This window comes from Moschus berezovskii, chromosome 15 (genome assembly GCF_049115385.1).
Source record: "Moschus berezovskii isolate FMDL1 chromosome 15, NW_MosBer_1.0, whole genome shotgun sequence".
Classification (NCBI taxonomy): domain Eukaryota; kingdom Metazoa; phylum Chordata; class Mammalia; order Artiodactyla; family Moschidae; genus Moschus; species Moschus berezovskii.
This window is the reverse complement of record NC_142474.1, coordinates 46,916,515-46,930,001: the sequence shown is the minus strand read 5'-3', so window position 1 is coordinate 46,930,001 and position 13,487 is coordinate 46,916,515.

Sequence of the window (13,487 nt, the reverse complement as noted above, 5' to 3'; positions counted from 1 at the left end):
CTGATTATTTTTAACCTAAGAATAGCATTGTATGTCTGTTTGCACTGTCATATTTTATTTAGTCAATATAAGCCAATCACTTCAATCTGCTAATATCCTTTGGGGTGAAGATCCTTATCCTTGAACTGGACCATTTCTCCTGAATTAGAATCTTGTCTCAGCTATTGATAGAAACAGTTCCAGTTACCCCACTATGGTCCTTCTACTACTAGATAAGTTTAATCGGCACCTTACCAACTGGATTCATCCAATAATGTAGCTGCTTTGTTTCTTTTTCCAAAGAATTCTGGGTGCTCAGTTTCTCCATCAAACTTCCTTCCTTCCTGTATGGGTATCTTCAGTAGAATTGGTCTACACTCAGCCTCACTTCCCCACCATAGATGTTAGCTCCTGTCCTGCATGTGGTAGGAAAAATACTGGCCCCCAAAGATGTCCATGACCTAATCCTTAGGTCATGAATCCTTAGGTCATTCATGAGATCCCATGAATATGTTATGGTACATGGTGAGAGCAAATTAAAGTTTCTAATCAGCTGGCTTTTAAGATAGGGAGATTATCCTGGGTTATCCAGAGCCCGATCATCACAAATACTTCATCAGATGGAAGCAGAAGAGGAAGTCAGAGTGGTACCATGTAAGAAGAATGATCCACTGCTGCTCCCTTAGAAGGAGGGATTTGTTGTTTAGTCCCTAAGTCGTGTCTGACTCTTTTGCAACTCCAAGGACTGTAGCCCGCCAGGCTCCTCTATCCATGGGATTTCCCAGGCAAGAATATTGAAGTGGGTTGCCATTTCCTTCTCCAGGGGATCTTCCCAACCTAGGGATCGAACCCATATCTCCAGCACTGACAGGTGGATTCCTTACCACTGAGCCACCAGGGAAGCCCTAGAGGAGGGGAACCATGAACCAACAAATGTATGCAGCCTGTAGAAGCAAAGAAAGGCAAGGAAGGAATACAGCCCTGCTCACAGCTCAATTGTAGGCTTCTAGCCTTCAGGACTGTAAGAAAATAAATCTATGTTGCTTTAAGCTACTGAGTTTGGAGATGTGTTACAGCAAGCATAGGAAAGGAGACTGCAGAATGAGAGGCTGTTCCCTCCTGACATTTCTCAGAGTGCAGATCTAAGCACATGATGGTTTCTGTACCTTCCAGGAGCACCACTGCAAAGTCGGTGCGTGACTTTCTTCATTTGTTCTGCATTGCTGGGCTGGGGCTCGTTAATGCCGCGCACTGGGTGCTCTGTGCATTAAGTAGAAGAATCGATCACTCTGACCTTTATTCCTTGTTGGTGTTTTGTCATTCGTGGGCTGCTTGGCTTGACATATGAATTACTCTCCAGCCGCCTGGTGCGGGGGGTGCATAGTCACCAGCCCCCGTATATTTTAGACATATGCCAGTTGTCATTTATACACACATCTCCTTTTCCACTCTGTCAATCTGGGATTGTTCCACTGGCAATTAATGAAATACGGATAAGAAGAAAGAACTGACAAGGCGTTGCTATTGACAAAGAGGTTAGCCTTTGAGGAAGATGAAAAATACATGCCCTTTAGGAAGAACCCACCAAGAAATGAAATATTCAGTCCCCCCTTGCCAGGACTGAACCCTGTTCCTTAATTCTTTGGACTATGATCCTAACCCCCAAAAATCAAACCTTCAGTGTGTGTGAGTTTGAGAAAAGGAGATTGTAAATTTTCAAGAATCCACTTATGTTCTGTAACAGACTACTTTTTGGCTTGTTCGCCAACTGAAAATGTACAAAGAAACAATGCAACCTATGTCATAGCTAATCAACAGTCAGCATATCTTTCCACGCTGAAGACACACTGGGGGTAAAGAATGTCTCGGGAAGCAAACAAGTCTAGAGGGTTTTCACTGCCCTCTCACCTCCTTTGTCTTAATCCTCCCTCTTCCAGGGCCTCCCGGTTCTAAGCCCTGCATCCTTTGTTGTTGCTTTCAGTAAGCTCTTCTCCCCAACTTGCAAGAAACTGCCCAAGAATTTGAAAATGACCTTTTCCATAAACTCCCATTCCTTCCTTGCACCAATCTCAATCAGCATCGTCAAGAAAAGCCATCTCACTAATGAGCTCCTGCACACGTGTTGCTAAGTGGTAACACCTGGATGTGTTGCCGTCCCCAGAGGACTTGTTCTCCAAATCTTTTCAAGCAGAAATGTAATCTGCATGCTGAAGGCTTAACTCTTCATGGTTGGAACCCAGTTAGTGTGCCCGTGTTCAGGGGAGGTGATCTGAATCACCCCCGGAAGCTTTCTTTGTGCCCCTCACATCCCACCGTTTGCACCGCTGCTCAGAATTCTGCCCCTGCTTCCGCACTCATAGAGGAGATGGATCCCATAGACATGTTATCCATCCTCTGCTAGACAGTAACATGTAACCTGTGCCACATGGTGTCCACCAAGGAAAGGTCATTCCATATGATCCTCACCATCAGCCTGTGTGATCAAGAATTCTACCATCTCTGTGCTATACAGTGGGGGGATCCACAAACTTTCTGGAAAGGGCCAGAGAGCACCTACTTCCAGCTTGTGAGCCCCATGGCCTCAGTTGTTCGTGCTTGCTCAGTCGCTCAGTCATATCCGGCTCTTTGCCACCCCATGGTCGGTCCATGGAATTCTCCAAGCAAGGAGACTGGAGTGGATTGCCATTGCTTCTCCAGGGAATCTTCCCGACCCAGGGATCAAAGCCAGGTATCCTGCATTGCAGGTGGATTCTTTACAATCTGAGCCACCAGGGAAGCCCATGGCCTCAGTTACAACCACTCAAATCTGCCATTGCAGTGAAGGAAGCCAGAAGCAGGAGATAAACGAGCACAGCAGCATTTGACAAACTTTACTTAAAAAACACCCCTGATCTAGATGAGGAAATCATGTCTCAGAGACTGAGGGACCTACCTCAGAACACACAATAAGAAGCTAACCCCTTACACCAGGACTGAACCTGTTCTTTCCGGTTCTGAGTCCTAGGGCTGGTTCACTGCACCACAATGCACGGTTTTTAGCACTCAGGTAGAGCCATGACTTGAACCAAATCACCCACCCTGCCCACCCTTTTCCCCACACACATTTGTGGGGCAGCATCTGGGCTGGGATATCATCAGTACACTGTGATCATGGAAGCAAAGCAAAGATAACAAACCCATAGGACCAAGCCATGCACCCCTGACACTGCAGTTCTGCCTAAAAAGGTGACTGGCAGTAGACACATAATTCATGAGACTTGCATTGTACCTGCTGTCAGATTCACCCGTTCCTTCCAGAAGCACACTCTTGAACCCCCAGTCAAGTGTAGAACGGGGACTCAGGATCGTAGGGACATCCTACCCAGCATCCTCTGTTTGGCCCATTAGCAGAAGTAGACCAGGTACCATCATCACTATGGAGGCTGTGCAGGGGAGGAAGTTTCTGGAAGCTTTGTGTTCTAGGTTCAGCTGCGCCACTCCCTCCCAGCTGGGTGCCACGAGCACCTTCTCTGTGGGCCCTGCTGGCTTCTCTTCACTTCTTACCTCGGTGCCTTTCCAGGAAGACGGAGCGCTGAGTGGGCAAGTCGTGTGTGAGGGGCTGCAGCTGGTGTGGACAGGGCAGAGCCTTCGCCTCACTCCTCCTCCTCCCCCCATCTGACCTCCCGGGAGCCTTCTCTGTTAGCCTGAGGTCCTTCTACCCTCTGTTAGAGTCCGGAGTCCCCCTTCCCTCAAAGGAACAGAAGACACTCACGATAATGCAAGACACACAGCGAGGTTTATTTCCAGCTAGCTGGGGTCCAAGTGTCTGCCCGACACAGCGGGTTTCAACAAGGACCCTGAGCACTCAGAGCCAAGGGGTTATATAGCATTTTCAAATCATGATATTTCTAAATTACCTAACTCACAGGAATTTTCCACACACACACACAGCTGTGCATATCTCTCTCCTGGGGTCTTAAGGAGATAAGTTTATCAGACCTGTTTACCTAATTTTCAGTGTCGAAGCTGCCCACATTCTTGGTGTTTAAGATTAACTTGCCTTCCTGGTACTTAAGATTAACTTGTCTTCCAGGTTTTATCTAGTTCTTCTTCCCTCAAGTCACGTACTCAGTAAAAATAGTTTTTCCGGCCTCTAAGATGGTCGTTCTTATGCTAACCTATGCTTACATTCCCCCCTTTTCTGTTGTTCAAACGGAGGAATCTTCCTCATTTGCAGGGCAGCTGTAGGGGTCTTCAGAAGTGGGTAACCCTTCATACTGTTGTCTTAAGACCATGAGTTGGATGGTATTAACACGATCTTTTACAAACTTAATAAGCTTATGCAGAATGCAAGGGCCAAATGTTATAATAAGCAGAGACAACACAATTGGGCCAACTAAGGTAGAAACTAGGGTGGTGAGCCAGGGAGACTTATTAAACCAAGCTTCAGACCAGTTCTCCTGCGCCTCTCTTTCCCTTTTTCTCTTGGCTAATCCTTCTCTTACCTTAGCCATGGCTTCTTTTACTACTCCCGTGTGGTCAGCATAAAAGCAGCATTCTTCTCCTAACGCGGCACATAGCCCCCCTTGTTGGAGGAACAACAAATCAAGCCCTCTTCTATTTTGGAGTACTACTTCGGATAGGGAGGTGAGAGATTTTTCTAGATGACTAATAGAGGTCTCTATTCTTTCTAAATCTTCATCTATGGCCGCCCTTAGGGAGGTCATGCCTGTATGTTGGGTAGCCAGGGAGGCTATGCCGGTCCCAGCTCCAGCCATTCCTAAGCTGAACAGGGTGGCAATGGTTAGCACAGTGATGGCCTCTCTCTTACTTTTCTCACTTGTGCCTTTACTCCAGTGAGAATACATGCTTTCCTCGGGGTGGTAAAGGATGCGGGGCATCACAGTTACCAGGATGCAAAATTCTTTAGATGCATCAAAGACCGAGGTTGAGAGGCATGGGGTGAGGCCAGTCCTGGTACATATCCACCACCCGTCACTCTTTGGGATAAGCCACTTTGAGTCTCTTTTCCAGCTAGGGGCACTGTTTATGGAAGCGCATAAACCTTGTTTATTCTGTGGCACTTTTCCTAGACAGGTCCCGCTACCGCTCACCTGCTGCAGAGTCAAGCCGACTTTTCGGTCCCCCCATGAACACTGAGAGGGGTTGGCAGAGGGACCCCATAAACAATAAAAGGGCATAAGGAAGGAGAGTCACCCAGTCCCCGCCAGTCTCTATTGACAATTTTGCCAATGTTTCTTTTAGGGTCCGATTCATCCTTTTTACTTGACCCGAGCTCTGGGGATTGTATTCGCAGTGTAATTTTCATTTAATCTCCATAGCCAAAACCAATCCCTGAACAACTTTATCTTAGCCAAATTCCTTGGTCTCCAGGCAGCTGCTCGGAGGCCTGCCATAAGAGTCTGGCGGTACACTTGGAGATGCTCCCTACCTTCTGCGCGCTCAAAGTCCCACTGGGGCCGGGTCAATGGAAATCCCTCACCAATTAGGTTCGGCTGCATGGTGGGCCTCCCGTCCACACCCAGGACATGTTTCCGAGCTTCCGATAGAATCCGCTCCTGTTCTTCTGTGGTGAAGAGCACCTGTAACAGCTACTGACAGTCATCCCAGGTGGGATTATGGGTGAAAAGGATAGAAACAAAAGGCTTTATCCATGCTGGTGGGTTTTCCACCAGATCTTGCCAGACCAGGATATAGGGCATCTGGTCCGGGTGGCCAGAAGGGCCGGGCGTGAGAACCTTCCCCCAACAGCCCGGATGGTGGGCAGGCTGAAGGTTCCCTCTCTCGGCCACCCGATATTAAAAGTGGGCCACTCTGATGAGCAGAGCGTCACCAGCTTATTCCTCTTCACTAGCAGAGACAAGTCTTGCACCCTAGATTTAAAGTCAGAGAAATGATCCATCATGAGGGAGAGCGGGGTAGAGCTTCCTTGACCCATGACCACAGAATAGATTACGGGAGAGAAAAGACACAGGAGAGAGACGGAGACAATGCCGGCACACACGATAACACGACAAACGGAGGACAAACGTCTGCCGAAAACACACTACTAGGTCTCTGAGACCTCTGAGGCTTCCTGCAGTTTAAAGTAACCTTACTGAAGGGCGTCCACTGCCCACCAGATTCCGGATCGGGAGAGACCTCCTCTCTCCCGCAGAGCCAGCTGCCTTCCAGCGCAAATGCTGGGCCTCGGCCTTATGCCGGCTATGGCAATCAATTTGCCCCTGAACAGACCTTGCAGAGCCAGAAAAAGACAAGGGATACAATTCCAGCAAACACACAAATTCGAACCGAGCTTTTCAACACCCACTGGCCAGTCCGCCACACCACATTCACAGGCACCATCTCATTCACACAACACTCAGGACCCTTACCTAGGGTTCCAAACGGCGTCCACTGTGGATGTCGTTCAGGCACCCCTTCGTTGGGGACGTCTCCCACGACTTCCAGTAATGGAGCCTCCAGGGTTGTAACTGGCTCCGTCCCTTCCACGAGAATTCTCAATTGGGACCGGGCAGAGACCTGTTTCAGTCCTCCCCTCTAGGAGGTGGCCAAACCTCCTGCCGCGGCTTTTGTGCAAACCTCGGTATCGGAGGTTGTCTGTCTCTTTGAGGAGGGGTCTTGGGATCCCGGACGAGCCCCCAAATGTTAGGGTCCAGAGTTGCCTTTCCCTCAAAGGAACAGAGGACATTTACGATAATGCAAGACACACAGCGAGGTTTATTTCCAGCTAGCTGGGGTCCAAGTGTCTGCCCGACACAGCGGGTTTCAACAAGGACCCTGAGCACTCAGAGCCAAGGGGTTATATAGCATTTTCAGATCATGATATTTCTAAATTACCTAACTCACAGGAATTTTCCACACACACACACAGCTGTGCATATCTCTCTCCTGGGGTCTTAAGGAGATAAGTTTATCAGACCTGTTTACCTAATTTTCAGTGTCGAAGCCGCCCACATTCTTGGTGTTTAAGATTAACTTGCCTTCCTGGTACTTAAGATTAACTTGTCTTCCAGGTTTTATCTAGTTCTTCTTCCCTCAAGTCACGTACTCAGTAAAAATAGTTTTTCCGGCCTCTAAGATAGCCGTTCTTATGCTAACCTATTCTTACACCTCCTGCTGTGGGAATCAGAGCCAACCACCTGACCAGCAGACTCTGCATCAAGTCATTATGTGTGTAACCAAAAACTATTAATATGCTAAAGCCACTGAGCCTTGCTTTGCTTCTTTTCCACATTTCTCAGGAGAACCTCGTTGAAAGGGTCACATCATTGTGATCCAAGACAGCATTTAGGGGTTCCTGGCATCCCCGGAAAGTAATCCTCTCAAGTGAACCCCAGTCTAATCAGCCCTGCCCCAACACCTGGCACAGCTCCTACCATCTTTTAATGTTCTTTTTTGTAATAAAATCCCCAAAACCCAACTTGTGACATTCTCAGTGGAAAGAGAACGTCAAGAAGAAGATTGAGATCAAGGCATTACACACACCTTCCAGCTGTAGTTTACTTCCTACAGGCATTCCCATCTGTGGTCTCTGTCCTTCGCTCTGCTAGAAGCATCTTTTGATCCCTTCCTAATTATATTGACTTAGCTCAAAGTATATCTTGTATACACAGCTTTAGATGATAGATAGCAATTTGTTAATATCTTGTCACCGAGAGGCAGTGACTGGAACTGTGGCTGGAGGCACACAACCGTATCCTCTTTTCTCAATTGATCGTCTTCATTCTTGAAAGATAGGCAAACCTCTCTAAATGAGGGCGATCAATACTGTGCATTCAACCATCGTTATGGCTTAACTCCCTGTTCTTTGAAAAGTTAAGCCCTGTGATTTGCCTATAATTGGACTTGCGGAGAAGTCATACCTGCCTACTCAAGGAGGAAATTAAGCCTCCAGACTCTCTGAATGTTCTCTGCCAGCTCCCTGCCCCCACCACAGGTGAAGGATGCCCTTGGGTCAAGTCTTCCCTCCTCAGACCTCTGCCTCCAGATCTTGACAGCCAAGGTCAATGGTTGGTGGAAAGCGATGAATTGGAAATCTGAGTTTATGTGGCCTCCTTCTTCCCTAATCTCCCACCTCATCTGGCAGGGATGGCCTTTCTGGGTTTCTTGTTTGATGAGCTGTCTTCAGCTCCTTGGTTCAAACACCGAGCTAACATGCTGCCTTGGAAATTCACAGGGAGAGAGGTGGTTATGTACTTAATCTGAAGGGGGTCTTCTACAGTTAAGACACCCATGGGAATGACTTCAGCTGGTTACTCTCACCATGTTGAACTTGATTTGTCTTCCACTAGCTAACAGCAGGCGGAGAAGGCAATGGCAAGCCACTCCAGTACTCTTGCCTAGAAAATCCCATGGACAGAGGAGCCTGGTAGGCTGCGGTCCATGGGGTCGCTACAAGTCAGATGTGACTGAGCGACTTCACTTTCACTTTTCACTTTCACACATTGGAGAAGGAAATGGCAACCCACTCCAGTGTTCTTGCCTGGAGAATCCCAGGGGTTGGGGAGCCTGGTGGGCTGCCGTCTCTGGGGTCGCACAGAGTTGGACACGACTGAAGTGACTTAGCAGCAGCAGCAGCTAACAGCAGGAAGAGTGAATTAAAGACACCCTGAACTGCTTTGAGGGGCTTCCCTGGTAGCTCAGATGATAAAGAATCTGCCTTCATTGCGGGAGACCCAGGTTCGATCCCTGGGTCAGGAAGATACCCTGGAGAAAGGAATGGCAAACCACTCCAGTATTCTTGCCTGGAGAATTCAGTGGACAGAGGAACCAGGCAGCTACAGTCCATAGGGTTGCAAAGAGTTGGAAGTGGCCGTCTTCACCCTATGCCTTTATATCATTCCTCCATGGGTCCTCGTTCAAATTTCCTCTTCTTATAAAGGACACCAGCCATACTGAATTAAGGCTCACCTTAGTGACCTCATTTTAACAGAATTATCTAAGACACTTCTTCAAAAAAAAAAAAAAAACACAAAAAAAAACCAGTGACATTCTGACACACTGGGGGTTAGAGCACTAACGTGAATTTTTTCAGGGGGTCATAATTCAACCTGTAACAGATCTGAGTCATGGCTCCTCCTTTGGCTCCCTGCATGACTTTTCGTGGCTTCACTCCTAATCCCTCTTCTGCCCCAAGATTGTTGTAAAAATTATCTGAGATGATGTACATAAAGGACTAAAACACCTCCTGGCACACAGTCAGCTCCATCAGTGTGAGTGGGTACTAGGTTTCATGTCCATTTTACAGGTGAAAAAAACTGAGCCTCAGATAGTTTTTGTAGCTTGCTTGAGATCTCATGATAGTGAACAGTAGGTACATCAGAGTCTCTGATTCACACCTCTCTGTCCCAAAGACCAGCTCTTGTCCACAATGCCACGTAGCCTCTTCTTCCACATTTTATATTCAATAAAAGTCAAGCTATATCGTCCTTCCCATGAAGCCCAACTCAATACATTTCAATTCTCCCCAGCAGCTCAAAACTTAAAAGGACAGCCCCCCAGCACCGCTCTGGCGTCTCATGCACCAGAAAGGAGAGTCATGACAGATAATCAGGCCAGGGGTCAGAGGGCCGTCTGAACTCCAGCCTTCACCCTGCATCCCATGTGGACTCAATGTCAAGTCCACCCACGGATGTTCTAGCTGATGTATTGGGCGCAATGTTTCTGGAAGAGCTATTTTTGTTTTGTCTGAACCTATCAGGAAAAGAAAGTCCTCAGCTGATATAGGCTAGGTAATTTACTGTACAAATTAAGAGTTTTAATTTTTAAGAACTGTGTTCTTTAGACAATTTGTTGCATTCTGGATATTCTTCCCACTCCCCACCCCTTCCCCGCCTCCCTCCCCCACCTCCCAGCAAGCAGCCTGAGATGAATAAGAAGAGATTTAATTTTTTATAAGCAAATACAATGTATTTTCTGGGTTTGGGTTTGGTCTCCTCCAGAGAGCACACCCTTGAAGTTGCTTAGTGTAGATGCACTTTGTCCCTCTCTCATCCCTAGTTCAATTTCATTTCTCTGTGATGTGTCAGGATGGGGTCAAGAGACAAGAAGCGGGGCGGGGTGGGGGGGTAGAGGAGTCTAGCACATAGCTGCACAAGCCCCAGGGCTCTTAGGAATCACTTGGAAAGTTCGAGAGACACAGAGGCCAGGGCCGAGTCTACTGTTCTGTTCATCCAGGCTCAGGACCTCTGCTTCCTGCATCACTGATGCACCAGAGAACCAGGAGGGGATCTTGGAGTTTAGAGTCTCCCAGAGACCTCAGTCCAGGACACACAGCGTGATCCTCTAGGAGCTCTTCAAGAACAGGTTCCCAGGTGGCACCCCAGGCCCCCAAAACAGAATAGCCACGTTAGGGTGTCTGAGGGCCACACATTTTCAAGTTCCCCACATTCTCATGCACTGTCAGTGAGCATGCAATTCAGTATAAGCTTTCTGGGGGGGGCATTTGACAATAACTGCCTGATGAGAATTTAAAGTACTACTCATCGATCCAGCGATGAGTTTATCCTCATGACATACTCTATAAACATCACCACGGTGTGTGTGTCTCCATCCTCTTCTTACGAGGACACCAGCTGTACTGGACCCAGGATGCCCTCACCTGAACTAATCACATCTACACTGGCCCTGTCCCCAAATTCGACCACTTTCAGAGCTACCAGGGATGACAACTTCCAACATATCTTCTAGGGGACACAGGTCAACCTGTAATAGGCTCATTAGTAAAGAATCTGCCTGCCAGTGCAGAAGACACAGAGACTTGAGTTCAATTCCTGGGTGGGGAAGTTCCCCTGGAGAAGGGCATGGCAACCCACTCCAGTATTCATACCTGGAGAATCCCATGGACAGAGGAGACTGGTGGGCTATGGTCCATGGGTCACAACATGTCAGACACAACTGAGCAACTGAGCATGCCCATGACACAGAAAAGCATAGTGTGACACAATCAATAGTGTCACAGATCACAAACCAGTGCCCTCAGCTCCATGTTAGTTCCGTGTTTTATGGTTTTTCTTCGCAGGCTCACTGCAAGCCTAGATGTTCTCCCATCCTTTGGCGGCAGATCCCTAGATTGCCCCCCTTTCTCCTGGCCTCTCCCTTGCCCAGCACAGTCAGTGCTAATTGTCAGCTATTTAACTATCAGCACAGCAGGGAAGTGATCCCCGCCCTGATCCTTAGGAAGTTACACGCGGTGAGGGTCGACTATATTCCAGGCCTCAGGGAGAGGAAAGTTCACAGCATTTAGAACTGGTCAACTTGGGTGACTGCCATGTTTTCAATTTTTGGTCAATGGTCCCTGAACCTTTGTTTCCTCAACTGGAACTGTACCTGCACACAAGTGGGGAAGATTGAAACTGAAAGTGTTAGTTGCTCAGTTGTATCCGACTCTTTACAACCCCATGGATGGTAGCCCACCACACTCCTCTCTCCATGGGATTCTCCAGGCAAGAATACCAGAGTGGGTTGCCATCTCTTCTCCAGGAGGTCTTTCCTACCCAGGGATCAAACCCTGGTCTCCTGCATAATAGAGAGATTCTTTGCCATCTGAGCAACCAAGGAAGATTAAATGTAGTGAAAGTACCTTGTTAATGCAACTTGTAAAAGAGTATGCCAACATGCAAGGATGTCTGCCTCACCCTAGTACCGTCTGTAACTAGCATATTGTAGATTCACAAAAACGTTTGTGGACTGAAAATCTTTTCATTGAGGGGAGACACAAGGAAGGGAAGGCAGTAGGTGGAGTTGTTCCAGCAAAATCTGTGTTTGTACATGTTTCCAATTAAGGTTTAAAACCTGAACCTGAATCGTAGAATATCCATCTGTTCATTTGTAATAAAATAATACCCAGTAAAACACACACCTGCTTTCTCATATTTTTTTTATTTGTATAAATGTTTAAGTCAATGAACCAACTTGGGGGAGCATTCTAAAACTAAATACCGAAGCTAACTGTATGTTATATATGTATATATATATTTTTTTTTGAAAAGGCCATGGTTAAGTTGTATGCGTGTCATTGGTCCTACATCTAAGTGGTAATGAAAGGAATCGTCTGTGAAAGGTTACAGTTCATAGGAGGAAGAAAAGAAGATAAAAGTGGTCTTTTAGTTATAATGTGAGGGAAGATTATAGATGCTAGGCAATACTTCTCTGACATTAAGAGCTTTATCACATGTAGAACTGTAACACTGAAACCTTCCCCAGAGGTCTTTAAAAATAGTTTATAACTTCATCTCTCTGCTCATAGCAATTTCACTTATAATAGAAAACAATTAAATGACCACTAAGAGGGAACTCGTTGTGTAAGTTATGGTACATTCCTCTATGGAATGTTTAGGAAGCCATTAAAAATTAAAAGATGAGAGCTATGCAGCAATGTATTAAAATTCTTATGGTCAATAAAGAAAGGGTGCTCAATTTTATCTATGATGTGATTACTATTATGTAAAAATTAGGTTTAAATGCAAGTTAAGATTGGACAAGAACCAAAGCACAAAAGCGACTGATGGCAGTATATGGTACCATTGTAGGGGAAACACTGTTATCTAGCTTTTGTGTAACAAGTGAAAAATATGTCTTAAAGGTGTTCATCCCTCTTGGAACTGTAACTGTGATCTTCACTGAGGACGTGATTCGGAAAGCACTCTGCAGTCCTAGGATTCTCAGTTTGTAATAACACAAGGTGCAAAACTATAGACCCCTCAAGTCACACTGTGTGCTTCTGAGTTACAAGGAGGATGCTATCCAGCGAGCATGACATTCCAGAGCATCGCTGGTCTCCATTAAAAATTAATTTATGGAATTAAAAATTAATTTTATGGAAATGAAGTTAGACAGCCTTTTCATTAGAATGCACTTGGTCTGAGTTTGAAGTGACGTTGTGACAGCCATTCCTCCACTGTTATTGAAAAGGATGGAATCTGAGATAGTCTTCCTGTTTTCATGCTTCTGGAAACAACCTTCAGAGTTTTCCAACATAAGTCTATGATAGGGCCAGTCCCAATCAGGGGAGGCCAGGCAAGGCTCCCATCTGAGAGCAGAGCAGGTGTAGACTTTGTGTGTGACCAAAATGGGAAAATGGGCATTCAGGATGGGCAGGCCAGCTCCAGTTCCTGGACTGGAAGTTCCAATAACCAGAAGCTTTGCAAGGGGGCCTTTGATGGCTCTTTACAGGTTGAGAGTGTAGGAAGAAACCTCCCTTCTTCTGCTCTCCGGTTCCCGTGGCTGGCCTAATACTAAAATGGACGTGAGACAGATTAATGGGAGAAAAAGAAATAAAATTTAATTCATGCACATGGAGGTCTCATAGAACCCATGGGACCTAAGAAGTGGCCAAAGCAGGCAACTTTTATACTTTTTAGACAAAGAAACAATAAATTTGTGAACAATTGTCAGGACGAAGAAATTCAGGTTTGGGGTGCCCAATCTGTGAAGAATCTAAATAGAATTGAGGCTTGAGGTAGTAAATTAAGGGCTTCCCAGTGTTTCAGTGGTAAAAGAGATGC